General features: G+C 34.4%; 1 long non-coding RNA gene across 1 annotated transcript; it reads left to right on the top strand.

The window, feature by feature from the left end:
- Positions 1-3,284: 3,284 nt before the first annotated feature.
- LOC124422586 lies at positions 3,285-7,346 on the top strand. Its single transcript, XR_006941886.1, has 3 exons — positions 3,285-3,498; positions 6,121-6,315; positions 6,616-7,346. It is a non-coding gene; the product is annotated as an uncharacterized LOC124422586 (long non-coding RNA).
- Positions 7,347-15,267: the final 7,921 nt, after the last annotated feature.

Below are 15,267 nucleotides of genomic sequence, written 5' to 3'. Positions count from 1 at the left end.
GCTCGAATGTGTATCTACGAATTGCATGTATCATTGCGTGTATGTGTTTGTGTGAGAAAGAGAAAAAGAGAGAGAAAGAGAGTGAGAGAGTGAGGGAGGAGGAGGAGGAGGAGGAGGAGGGAGATGCTATAAGAGTGGGGGTCGAATAGTTCGTCATTGTCGTAGGAGGGGGTAGGAAAAGGGAAGAGGTATATCGGGGGAAGCATCCAACCGGAGGCGGATTAATTCAGCCAGATTAACGCCTTTGCCGAACGACCGTACGATTCACGTAACGCCAGCTAATGAAAGAAAGTCGATAAGGATATCCCCTAAAAATCTGCTTCAGTCGATTCCCTTCGGATCGTTGCCTTTCGATCGTATTATACCGACAAATACGATTAATCTCTACGGAAGTTCGAATCGATCGATACATTAAACATCAATCGCTTTGTGTTATAAACGATTTCTGCTTTTTTTCTCTTCTCTTTTCTTTTTCTCTTTTATTTCGATAGAATATTCAAAATATACACTGTGTCTTCATCAATTAGATCTTACACACACATATATACACATATATGTAATAATATAGAAGATATTAAGGGACCGGAAAGTAATGTCACTTTCTTAAATTAAATTCAAACGAAGAAATTTTTAACAAGTTTTTATTTTTAATCACAATCAAAAATATCGACATGCGCGGAAACGACATTACTTTCCGTTAAAAAACTTTTTGCTAAAAAAAATTATATGTTTTTATTTTATTTTTAATAAAAAATATTACTAAACGAGAAAATTTATTGTTTTGTTGAAATTTTGTGAAATTTTTAATATATATGTATAAATATTTAAATTAAATATAATAATATAATAAAATATAAGAATTTAAACAAAGTAATTATTATCTTAATAAATAAATAATTTAAGATATGTCACATATTATATTACATAATCGAATATTACGTAAGAATTTAAATAAAATAGAAATAATTATTATCATAATAAATAAATAATTTTAGATATGTCAAATATTAGAATATATAATTTTAGATAATATATAAATAACTTTTTATAATTATTCTTATTATAACTAATAATGTGATTGGGTAGTTATCTTATAAATTATAACTGATAAATAATTAATATTCATTTAAAAATTAAGATTTTTAAATATTTAATTATTTTATAATCTAGTTTAATTAATATCAAGAGTAATTTAAAAGTAGGAAAAATTATTTTAGAAAAGATATTTATTAAATAAAAAAAAAAAAAAACAAAAAAAAAGAAATATTTACAAATAAGAATTTAATAATAACATAAATATGATGTATCAATACTTTCCGGTATCCCTAATAATATAGAAAATAATATTTTAAAAATGATACTTCTTCTTGTGCACGTTAGATCAATCTTTCCTTAAGCAATATTTTCTCGCGATAAGCAAAAAACTAGATTCTTATTATATTTACTTATGTATCCATATTTCATTGATAATTTCCTTAAATTCTTAATCGATCAAATCCACGTCTATGTGTCTTTAAGCAATTGAACGAATAACAAAATGAACGAATGTGAATGGTAAAAAAAAAAAAAGAAAGAAAGAAAGAAAAAAGTAAGAAATAAAAAAAGAAAGACACCGGACTATAACACGATGGACTATGTAACAATGAAGATACGAAGCCGAGAACACTATAATAAGATCGGTATCGGTATCGATCGGATCGACACCACCATGACGAGGTTAATCGGAGGAAAAAGAAGATTGTCAAAGAAACCCACTCCTTTCTCCAATCGATTCCTCTTCTTCTGCGTGACATTACGTGGATCAGAAGAGAGCTCCTAATGGGAAGTTTTGGCCTTCTTTGAAGATAAAGAACTTCAAGAAGAAATGCTCCGTCCAATTTTCCAGTCAATACCTTACAACATGCTGACTCTATTAGCCTGATTTTTGGTTGGCTCGAAAAACGAGACGATTTCTCGCACGCACAGTTTATCTCTCTCTCTCTCTCTCTATCTCTCTCTCTCTTTCTCTCTCTCTCTCTTACTCTTCGCGTTCTTGCCACGGTGGTAACACGTGGAGGGTGAGTGAAAGAGGAGGACCAGGGGGTTGAATGTGGACTAAAGAGAGAGAGAGAGAGAGAGAGAGTGAGAAGGGGAGAGAGAGAGAGGGAGAGGGAGAGGGAGAGATAGAGATAGAGATAGACTACGCCTCGTTTTTCATTTCTTTCCGCGAGCACAACGGACAAAGGCCATTGTGGAGTATCCCATTGTGGAGGATTAACGTATGCACACGCACACAGATACATAGATACACTGAGAGAGAGAGAGAGAGAGAGAGAGAGAGCGAGCGAACGAGCGAGCGGGCAAGCACAAGAGAGAGAGAGAGAGAGAGAGAGAGAGAAAGAGAGAGAGAGAGAGAAAGAGAGAGAGAGAGAGAGAAACAGTCGGGCTTGCACGGCTCCTCATCGCTTTCGCTTTGGCTTTGGCTTCGCTCGTTCGGAGCTCACGCACGCATCCGACCGTCGAGGAATCCGAGCTGACCCCCCGGGTGACACGTTGCATATTTATACCAGGAAACGATCGGTCGTCACTCTACAACGACGACGACGACGACAACGACGACGATGACGACGACGACGACGACGACGACGACGACGACGACGACGAAGTCGATATATCTACTCGGTGGAAATGAAGATGGCCGACTCGTACGATCATTCTCTCTCTCTCTCTCTCTCTCTCTTTAACACATATACATATATATATATATATAGATGTATATATGTATGTGTGTATATGGAGAGAGAGAGAGAGAGAAATTCATGGTCTCATCTTCTTCCTCTATGTTACACGTACTTACTTACCTATCTCCTCTTCTACCTACATTTATTTAATATATGCATCACACCGATGTAAAATCTCGTTGTTCTGGTATCGACGAACGACGATGACGATGTCGTTTCGTTTCGGGAAAGTCGATGACCAGCTGTGTGTTCGTGATTCTTAACGGTCCCTTCGACGTCCATGTATTATATTATAGTACCTATATGGGTACCTTCTTCGTCCTTCTTCCTTTTTCTCTTTTATTTTCTTTAAACAACTCAGTTGAGAAAGGTATAGAAAAAAAGAGAGAGAGATAGAGGGAGAAAGAGATAGATAAATAGATAGAGATAGAGATAGAGAGGGAGAGAAACACAGAGAGAGAGAGAGAGAGAGAGAGAGAGAGAGAAGGAATATCTCGGAAGAATCGCGATCTTGAACCTGGAAGAATATGTCCGCTTAACGGAGTACACGGTAACAAGAGCCACGAATGCGATCCTTGACACCATGCTTGCGGCTTGTCTCGCGCTATCAATGACGCTCAGCAACGCGGAAGCCATTAGCCATATGGCATATGCCGAGCTGTACCGTCTATCCGTCTATCCGTTCGTTCGTTCGTTCATTCGTTCGTTCCTTCCTTCCTACGATGCGCGATGGCCGCGTTCGTTTCTTCACTACTCAGGAATCTTTTAACGAAGCGAGGTAAGAAAGAAGAAACAAGCTTTGTATGTATATGTCTACGTTTCTCTGTGTAACCGGGAGAAAGAAAATGAAAGAGAGAAAGAGAGAGAGAAAGAGAGAGAGAGAAAAAGAGAGAGAGAGAGAGAGAGAGAGAGAGAGAATCTCTCGCTATCCTGCCTTTCACGCCATTTTCCAAAGATAAACCCGGCTTGAGCTCGGCTTTATTCTTCTTCTTCTTCATCTTCTTCTTCTTCTTCGTCTTCGTCTTCGTCTTCGTCTTCGTCTTCTTCTTCTTCTTCTTCATTCTCTTTTTCTTCATATTTTACAGTCTCGCACCTCGCCAAGATTTACATCGGCGCAATACATTCACGAGTGCTGTAATAATTTTCAATGAACGAACGATGGGGCGAAGTCAGCTCGTCTTCGCGACTTAATTGATTTTCGACGAGCCAATGATTCTTTCAAACCTTTGAACATTCAAATGATCAACCTTCGATAATTCCTTTCTAATTGAATCATAATAATTTCGACAATTATTTGATTCTTTTTATTTTTTTGTAATTTAATTTTAGAGATTAAATATCTCTAGAATTATTATTTATTTTTCTCTCTTTCTCTCTCTTTATTTCCCCTATATATATATATATATATATATATATATATATATATATGTATGTATGTATAAATGTATGTACATATATATATTATTACATTATTATCATTTTGAATATGTACTTATATAAATAATAATTAATATAACGTGTTTATAATAAAATAATACAAAAAAAAAAACAAATAAAGAAAAAAAAGAAAAGAAAAAAAAAAAATAAAAGAAACCGATAAAAAATTTCGCATCATTTTATCGGCTTGATAAAAAGTATTTATCGACATATTTTATATAACATCCGAATCATTTAGTCATAACATGAAATAAATAAAATAATTTTAGATTTTTAATTTACGTAAATAATCGTAATTATCGCGAAAATTTACCAATTATTTAATTAACTTTAGCTACATCAAAGTGACATCGTCCTCCTATCCAATCCTTTCGCTTTTATCTCACCGCGAGGGTATCTCCGTTCGTAGAGTAATTTTGAAAGAAAGTAAAATTATGTACTACAGGATGAAAGGCTTGCGTTATCCCCAGCCTTGAAGACAGAGAGACAGAGACGGAAACAGAGACAGAAAGAGAGAGAGAGAGAGAGAGAGAGAGAGAGAGAAACAGAAAGAGAAAAAGAGAGAGAGAGAGAGAGGGGGAGAAAGAGAAAGAAAAAGAGAAAGAAAGAGAGAGAAAGAGAGAGAGAGAGAGAATACGCGAGAGAAAAGCCCAACGTCAAGTAGCACGGATGGATTAATCCTCTGGCATTAATCCGCGTCCCAATTAATTATCTCCCTACGACACCAAGGCCTCCCCTAATTAGGTGTGTCCGTCGCTCTCGCACTCCGGTGTCGAAATCTTGCACCGTCGTTGTCGTCGTCGTCGTCGTCGTCGTCGTCGTCGTAGTCATCGTAGTCGTCGTAGTCGTTATAGTCGTCGTAGTTGTAGTCCTCCTCGTCGTCATCCTTGTCGGCAGTTTGCCAATTTGTAAACTCGAAACCAGGAAAACAAGGGAGCTACATTTATAATAGTACAGTTTCATCGAGATTCTCTTCCTTAGCATACGTAATGGATTAGATCACGAATGTTTTGATGACCTCTTCTCGTCCTTTCTTTTTTCTTTTTTCCCTCTCTCTCTTTCTATATATATATATATATAGATATATACATATATATCTTTTTTCAAATCCTTTCCATTAACAACAATCATGTTCGTTTTATCTCGCTCCAACATACGTAATGAATTAGCTCATCCTTTTATTTTTTTCGACTATCCCTTTTCTTTTTTTCTTTTCTTTTTTTTTTTATCATTTTTCTTTTGTTTCTTATATCTTTATTTTTTTTCTTTCTTTTTATTTTTTTTTTTTTCCTTTCTTTCTTTCTTTTTTGGATGCTATCAGAGAAACGATTCAATGGGTTATTGCTTTCAATTTTTCCAACTCGTTCTTACGCTCTACCATTGGCACCGAGATACCTACGTCTTGTACATTCTTCCTCCTCCCACTTCTATCGTATCTCGGGCCTCTTCAAAGTGTAACGCCAATTATTATTCCACGGCACGAGATTACGATCTTATTACACGCATCGTAACGCCTCTCACTTTGTATTCAGCGTGTCGAGATTGCGGCCTGCCGAGAATGATCGCCGATTTTTATCGGTCACTCTTAATGCCGCATTTCTCATTGGGATCCGATCTTTCTTACTGGGAAAATAATAAGAAGAAGGAATATGTTCGAAACAGAATATATTTTCCATTTCCTTGATCTTTTTCTTTTCTCTTTTTTCTTTTTTTTTTTTTTTTTTCCTTCAAGTACACCTACGGAAGCGATGTTAAATCATCACGTGAATTAAGTAAGGCGAACGGCTTTAGAAGGAAAATTTAAAGATTTACTTTTGCAGATACGTTTTCTTCGTGAACGCCCTTCGAGATATGACGAGACCCTTTTCTCTCTCTCTCTCTTTCTCTCTCTCTCTCTCTCTCTCTCTGTATCTATCTATCTATCTATCTATCTCTATCCTTCTCTCTCATTCTCTTTGAACAGGATCGAATTCATTCGCCTGGCTCCGTGTGCAAGGCTCGTACATCAACCTGTCATAATTAATAGCGCCTTTTTGTGCCCGGACTTCTACAACCCCTTCTATCTTGATACTTTGTCTTAGGAACGGCGCAACGTACTAGAAGGGCTATTTATACTATTGTACTATCGGCACTATGCGAGAGTCACGTCCGACACACGGTGAGAATCGAAGAAATTTACTCGATAATTTTCTTCTTATTTCTCTCTCTCTCTCTCTCTCTCTTTTTCTTTTACGTCGTTGGATGAACGATTGAACGAATTCGTACGATTCTTCGAATGATCCTTTGAGAAAGAAAAAAGAATAAAAAAAGAGGGAAAAACAAAAGAGGGAGATAAAAAAAAATCAATAAAACTATTTATCTGTATATCGATGAAATCTTTAATCAAGAATTTTCTATTCATTGATCATTAATGGCCATCTTTTATATCCCCCATCTTCCACCCCACCCAACCCTTTAGATATATTTATATTCGAGAGATCGTACCATGAGAGGGAATACCAGAAAAATCTCAGGAACTCTTGGATAATGTAAGCAGTCCCATTGTAACGTCTCGCATCGTAAAAACTCAATAAAGTCTATCTGTATTTTCTATCCGTCTCTTTTTCTCTCCCTACGTTTGTTAAGATCGTCGAAGTAACCTTTTCTCCGATTTTCAGTCACTATCACCAATATTACTACAACCATCTACTAACATCAGTAAAACCCAGTAATAACAGCAGTAGCAACATCGCTATCAGGCATCGTGAATCGGCCGTCGTCATCGTGCTCTTTTGTCTATCTCATTCTTTCATTCTATCTTTTTATCCCTTTCCTTCTCTTAACACAGCGTACTTGTATTTATGGTAATTCAGTCGATGCGTTTTATCGACAATGGCAGTACGTACCGCAAGTATTAAAAGCCTCCTCTGTCAACCCTTTCTTCGAGCCCTCGCTCTTGGGGGATGCACCCTATCATAGTCTCTCTCTCTCTCTCTCTCTCTCTCTCTTTCTTTCTTTCTTTCTTTCTTTCTCGTTCCATCCCTCCCAAGGGAAAGTATCGACTCCTGTTCCCTTCTCCCCCACTCCAACTCTTCTCTCTCATCCTACTCACGGATCTCAATCGTTCGCAAAAAATCTCATTTATCCATTGTGTTCCGTGTTACTCGATGGGTAGAGAAATGAGAAAGAGAGAGACAGAGCAATCGTAGAAGTAACCACGTGTATCTCAACACACTTATATACATATGTATGTATCGTACATAGATATATATATATATATATATATATATATATGTATATATACATGCACAAAGCTTCCATCATCCAATTCATCCATGCTTTTGGCTCGTGCTGGTTATGCACTTCGTTCTATGTTGTAAGACGTGTTTATTAAGACTCTTCCCTTCTTTTTTCATTTATTTCTTTTTCTTCTTCTCCTTCTTCTTCTTCTTCTTCTTCTTCTTTTTCCTTTCTTTTATATTCTCCTTTTTTTTTCTTTTTTTTCTTTCTTTTTTTGTTTCCTTCTCAACAACCGGATCAAAGGTCTAAGGGAATAATGTTGCTCGTAGATGAACCAGAGGTCCAGATTTGGGGTTCAAAAGATGACTCGTATGTTTTGAGGAGACCCGGAAGGTGCCTTCAATGGTGCCACAAAGATTTCGTTTTATGTTCCCTTTTTTTTTCTTTCTTTCTTTCTTTCTTTCTTTCTTTCTTCGTTCCTTTTTAGTTTTTCGTTTCTTTTCTTTTCTCTCGGGGGGGGGGGGGGAGGAAAGATTTCACCTTTATCCGCTTCACGCTCACCTGCGATATACATAACGCCAGTGATATGATCATAGAACGTGATTCAGATGCTAGATCGTAAGCTCTATTTCTCTGTCTGTCTTTCTCTCTCTTTTTATTCTTCTCTTTCTCTCTCTCTCTCTCTCTCTCTCTCTTTATTCTTCTCTTCCTCTGTCTGTCTCTCTCTCTCTCTCTCTCTCTCTCTCTTTATTTCATATACATACATACACTCGAAACTCTAATCTCTTTAACTCGACCATCGCAACCCCCTTTTGTACGGGTTAATGTTTATGGCCGAACAATGGCAAGCCGATCGGATTGTCGCTTACAAGAGCGTGCCAATGTGTCCCGTTGGATTTAATTAAATTAACCATTAACGTTTACGATCGGAGTGGGTTGTCTTTTTTTCTTCTTTTCTTTCTTGTTTTTTTCCTTTTTTTCTTCTTCTTCTTCTTCTTCTTCTTCTTTTCATTCGCTAATCGATACGATCAAAAGATATACGTCGGATATCAACGTGCGAATTTCAACGTGTTATTAAATTAGTTATTTGATAGTTAATCGAATTCATTTCTTCGCCATGATATGATCATATATACACGTAGGTACGTCGTGTCATTTCGTCATTCGCAATGACAGGATAGCGACGTGAATTACTTCATGTTATAATTGGAATGGAGTAATTAAATTAAAAGAAAAAAAAAAAAAAAAAGAAAAAAAAAATTAAAAAAAAAAGACAAAGTAAAAGAAAAAGAGAAAAAGGAAGAATGAAAAAATAAAAAGCAAAAAGAAAAATAAAATAAATAAAAGAGGAATGTGATGAAATTCGTGCGATAAGAAGAAAATGTTTTAGGGATAGAGGCTATCGAAGTATTGACCTTCGTATAACACGGATTACACATGTAACGAATTAATTCATTTTTGACGAATGATCAAATAAAATACTCGAAGAAAATACTATCAACTTTACAATATCATAACCGATGCAAAAAAGATTTATATTAAATTCAAAAATATAATAGTATATATATAATTCTCCATATATACACAATTATTTTCAAATATTTTTTTTTTTTAATATTTTCATCCGATAAAAATTATATAATCTATCGATATATTAAAAATATCTTAATTTCTTAATAAAATAATAAATTAATCTCATATATATATATATATATATATATATATATATATATATATAATGTATTGTAATGTGGGCATTAAAGAATCCAAAAAAAAAATGTCGGAGAAGGCCGCCATTATGGAACACGTAACCGAACGAAATATCGAGGATATTGTATGAGCGGTATCGCGTGAGTAATGCCTATTGTCGATGTTACGTTGCTCGTAAGTACGCGCGGGAGAGCACGCCGAAAGGGCTATGAAGAGAAATATATATATATATATATATATATATATATACATTATATATATACATTATAAAGAGAGAGAGAGAGAGAGAAAGAGAGAGATAAAGAGAATGAGAAAGATAGATAGATAGATAAAGAGAGAGAGAGAGAGAGAGAGAATGAGAATGAGAGTGAGAGAGAGATAGAGAAGAAGAGAGTTTTAGCACGGGGTGCAAGCCTCGAAAGCTTCTTCGTCGATGCGTACGAAGGGTGGTAAGGGGTGTAGGCGGCTCGAGAACGGCAGAGATGCGAATGAACGGATTAAGGGATGATCCTTTGCCGTTGGCGGGTGAGAGAGGAGGAAAGGGGAAGTGAAAGAGGTACAACGACGAGCCCTCTGTCGTCGACGCTAACAGGATTGACGATTAACGTGTGGGTGCTTAGTATGTAACCGTTTTCGCTGTTGCACCGCCGGAAAACTCGTATATTTTGTACCGGAAAAAGGGAGAAAAGGAGAGACGGTGTATGTTTGTTAGAGTTAGGGCAATACACTTTAAACGTATATGAAATTATCTCATTATCGTAGAATGATGAAGTAAAGATGATAATAATCATTTTGTCAATAATGATACTAATTAAATGATAATGTATATATATATATATATATATATATATATATTATTTAATTATTATTATTATTATTATTATTATTATTATTATTATAAATATTTATTTTATACTTAACTCTTTATTTAACGTAAAGAAATACATGTATGTAAATTATTATTTTATTTAATTAATGTAATAGATTTACATATTCTATAAATTTACAAATAATTTATACACAATGAATGCTTATAATAAAGAGATTAAAAATTAATAGAAAATTATAATTTTTATATTCAATTTTTAAGAGATATTTGCTATTAAAACTGTTATTAACCTAAATTTTATTAAATCAATTATAAGTAATAAAGTATATGAAAGAATAAATTTAACTTATCTAAATAAATGAAAATTCAATGGATTAATTTTCTCATTATATTTAAAAGATATGCATTGAAAAGAATAAAGATAATATTTAGAAAATTATTTGTGTTACTGAATTAAATTTTGATATATTTCTTTTTAATGATATTTTTATACACGCATATATATATATATATATATATATATATATATATAATTTTTTCTAATAAAATTATATATACTTAATAAATTAACATAATTTATTTTTAATGACTATATATATATATATATATATATATATATATATACATATATATATGTATAATATATTATAAGATATGAAAACAGGATAAACGAAGAATGAGAACAAAACACGATGGATGTAAAATTGAAACGAAATAGAGATATGAAAAAAAAAAAAGACATCTGCAAGAAAATGCATTAAGACGTTTTTCTGCTATCGTCTATTCTCTTTGAGTATCCGTTCCCCTTTCTCCGTTTAGAATATCCTTCTTCCATCCAGCCATTGTCTTCGTTACGGGGCGATTTTGGTTGGTCTACGAGGCATCCCGCTGATTAATGCTTATGTAATTCATTGCGCGCGAGAGACGTTGGAGGTATAATCTGGGCTCACCTTCTATCTCTCCATGTATCTCTCTCTCTCTCTCTCTCTCTCTCTCTCTCTCTCTTTCTTCTTCTTTCAACAGTATCGGTTACTACAGACAGGTATGCACGGAAGGACGTACCCCACTACGAAAGTTTTGTTTCTCACGCAAGGAACAAGGGGCACCTTCCTCCATTGTTTGCACATAGCACCGAGTAATTACCTTTCGGTATATCGTCGCCGTTGTCGTCGATATAGCATATAAGAAAGGGATAACTATATAAACCCTTAACACAAACCCTTTTTTTTCTCTCTACCTTCTTTGGGACATCCACGTGTCCCCCCTCCTCCTCCTTCCCCCCCCCGCCCCATTCATTCACTAATGTCTTTTGATGTACAAAGAAGAAGTTGAAGAAACGGTAGCCGATTTAAAAAAAAAAAAAGAAAATATTCGGTAATAAACATCGTGTAACTCGTTCGATAGCAAAAGATAGAGAAAAAGAGAGAGACAAAGAGATAGAGAGAAAGAGAAGGGTAAGGGAGAGAGTAGGAAAGAGAGAGAGAGAGAGAGAGAGTTGGATGGGCAGCTACGTTGCCCATTCACTCTAAGCACTACACGGCCTTTCACGGATATCAAGTTGCCCATTAGCGACTAGAGAGTCTGTCCGGTAATTACGGCTTAATTAATCCTCCGGGCTTCTTGCCCGGGCCGACTGATTAACGCGCATCACTCTCAAAGGAGGAGACCGGCACTATGATGACCTTTCGTACCGAAAAGCCGCTACCGTAACCCCCTCCTCTACCTCCCACCCTACCTCCCTCTCTGTACTTACTTACGATTCTATTTCCCTCTTTATCTTTCTCTTTCTCTTTCTATATCTCTTTCTTTATCCTTCCAATATCTTCTTCTTTTATTTCTTTCTCAAGGATCAAACGATTTCAATAAGTTCGCCTTTGTCTTTCTGATTTGTATTTTTCATTCTTTCTCCTTCAATAAATCGAAAATATAAATTTTAATGAATTTCGATATAAACGATTAATCTTTATCAATATATTTAAAAACGACTTCATTGCTATTCATGAACAATAATGTCAAATCATTCGTTTATATATTTGACGTTATCTTTATTATTGTAAAGAACGGCTCGATTGTTTCAGTATCGGAATTAATGAGATCGATGTAACAGTTATTGAGTTATATGAATTGAGACATGGGAAATTTAAAAGAGAAAAAAGAAAAGCTTTAACAAAAATTTTTTCAATTTTTAAAAAATCTTCTATGAATATTAATAAATAATCGATTTCAGATATTTGAGATATTTTTGTCTATTTAATTTGAAATATCTTTAGATTTTGTAATATTTATTTTCGAACTTTGGGGAAGAAAATGTTTCGATATCTCTTTGAAATAGAAGGAGAGATAGAAACACATGAAGACAGAGGGAGAGAGAGAGAGAGAGAGAGAGAGAGAGAGAGAGAGAGAGAGGGAGAGAAAGAGGTGGTACAGGTGATACAGGTAGATGACAAACAACTATATCCGTTTACGATCTTTCAGATGGGGAGACCTTTTTTCCAAGAGCACGACCCGTCCGATTAAAAGATTCATGGAGCAGAAAAACAGTCTCGCGCACGTTGCTCAGCTCCTTCGTTTCTTTTTTTTTTTTTTCTTTTTTTTTTTTGCTTTTGGCTAAGCAGGAAAGGGTGAGTGAGAAATTTTTTCTTTTATTTTTCTTTTTTTCTTTTCTCGAGAAGAGGGCGAGGGAAGAAAGAGAGGGGAGGGGGGCTTTAGGAAAGTTCGAGTGTCGTCGTCATTGTAGGGTCTAATTATGAAATACTGGCCGAAAAGTAAAGTCATCTGAGGGTTTTTACGAGTCAACGATGCAATCCCTAAGGTATCGGATTTTTCAAGGAGTTCTCTGAGTAAATAAAGACTTATTTATGCGCAAGATTTCGACGAAATCATTCGACCGAAAAAATATTTAACGATAATGAGAGACAAGATATAATATATTAATGTAGCTTTAATGTGGTTAAAAATTGTCCAAACATTGAAAAATAATAATGTGGAAATCATAGATCACAAATTTTTAATATCAGGACATTCGTTTTTACCAAATGATAGAGATTTTGGCATGATAGAAATATCATTAAAATAAAATAATTTACTGTTCGTTCCCCAAGATTATTACAAGATTATTAAAAAGTGTCAGAGAGGTAATAACTTTATTGTAAATGAAATGAGACAAGAAGATTTTGTATGAACAAAATTATTAGAAGACGCAATTTTTAAAAAGGTAAAAAATTCTGATGGAGAATCAATAAACTGGTTAAAAATATGTTGGATGCGTTTTGTCAGAAATAAACCGTATAAAATTTTCTATAAGACATCAATGAATGAAAATGAAAATTTTAAAATCCTGAATTTATTACCACGTCGGGGTAAACCAAGAAAGTTCGAAAATATTTTATTGACATCACTGTATAAAAATATCAGACAAATTACAACAGCAAAATTCAAGGACATAATTGACCTATTACGATATATACCACCGGAACATCATTTGATTTCTTCAAATCCCTTTCACACACACAAAATCTAGATGAGTAGTAAATTGTTTTGTAATAAATTTATGTTTGTAATTTTGTACGTTATGTAATTAAAAAATGTTTTGAATCGCATAAATTATGTTTTCGAAGTGTTTTAAAGATATGTAAAATAAATTGAATATTGTTTTTTTTCAATTTGAAGCATCTTAAATTATGTTGAATGGACTTGGGCACCTTCAAATTTTATAATGAATCTGATTGTTAATTTTGAAAGTGGCCTAACTTCATTCTTGATAAGAAAATGCATATTATTCACTTAATAATTGCCACTATTTTAATAGGAACTATAAATTTAACATTCTTAGATACACTTAAGTAGTATGACTCATTAGTATCCTATACATATATTTTTAAATTCATTAAAACGCAAACCCTTAAATATTTCGATTTGAAGATAAATGGTCTTAGGCCACTTTCGAAATAAACGGCTCATATAAATTGTAATCTTAGTACGAATATTCACGTGGCATTGTAATAATCGAGAATCAAAGTCGAATCAAGATGATCCTTTTAAAGACGATCGAATTGGGATCGTATCTGAGTTGTTACTTTTGTTATTAAAATAATCCATTTCGAATTATGTCCGTCAATGACAATAGTGATCATTAAAAATTATTAATCGAAAATATTTTCGATAAAGTCAATTTGAATTTAATTTTTTATTCGATAAATAAAATTCTTACGATGAATTCGTAAAATATAATATCGACATTTACAATGTTCTTTTCAATAAGATTAATAAATTTAAATGATCGATTTAATTTTCTTGTCAAAAAAGAAATAATCTTAAATTTTGATAAGATTGTTCGTTTAATGAATTAAATTACGGGGAAAAAAAAAAACGTAATCATAAAACGTGATACAAAAAGACTTAGTAAAAAATAAAGAAAGAAAGAAAGAAAATAAAGAAAGAAAGAAAGAAAGAAAGAAGAAAAACGATTGACAAGATCTTGAACGAAAAATAACAATTCATAGATCTTTATATCTCGATCGTGTAAATAAAATCATTTACATAAAACGAATGAAAATGAATCATTTTTCGTTCTCATTCATATGTCGTAAAATATAAGGCATATAACGATTCTTAGGATCTTCGAAGAAGATTAAAGACTCATCGAATTGTCCGAAGTGTATCTATCCTTTCAAGATCAATTGTTCAAAAGAAGATAGATAGATAGTTAGATAGATGGATAGATGGATAGATAGAAACAGAGAGAGAGAGAGAGAGAGAGAGAGAGAGAGAGAGAGAGCGAGAGAGAGATGGAGAGAAACGAAAGTAGAAGAAGAAGAAGAAGAAAAAAAGAAAAGAAGAAAAAGAAGAATAATAATAATAAGAAGAGGAGGTTAAAGAAGAGAAAGAAGAGGACGAGGAGAAGGCTCGATCTCGCGGAAGGGGCATTAGCGTCAATCTCTCGACTGATCGTTAATACTTCTCGCTGGAAGTTCGCACATGCCCTTTATCGCGATGCGGCTTCTACCAATCGATAGAACGCCGGACCTCGAGCTTTTGAAGAGGAAGAAGAAGAAGAAGAAGAAGAAGAAGAAGAAGAAGAAAAAGAAAAATAAGAAGATGAGGCAATGCTCATCATACGTACATCGAGTTCCGAGCGTTAACGAGTAACGCAAGAGTTCGAAGAGAACGAACCGATCTGCGAGAGTTAATGACGAGAGCCGAGAGCCAAGAGTCAAGAAGAGACGAGACGAGACGAGACGAGACGAGACGAGACGAGACGAGACGAGAGGAGAGGAGAGGAGAGGAGAGGAGAGGAGACGAGAGGAAAGAGGAGTTTTGCATCGGGTTTGCTTCTTAGTGTGTCTGCACAAC

Source organism: Vespa crabro, chromosome 3, assembly GCF_910589235.1.
Source record: "Vespa crabro chromosome 3, iyVesCrab1.2, whole genome shotgun sequence".
NCBI lineage: Eukaryota > Metazoa > Arthropoda > Insecta > Hymenoptera > Vespidae > Vespa > Vespa crabro.
Note: the sequence above shows the minus strand (reverse complement) of the source record. Positions and strands in the feature narration are given on the sequence as shown.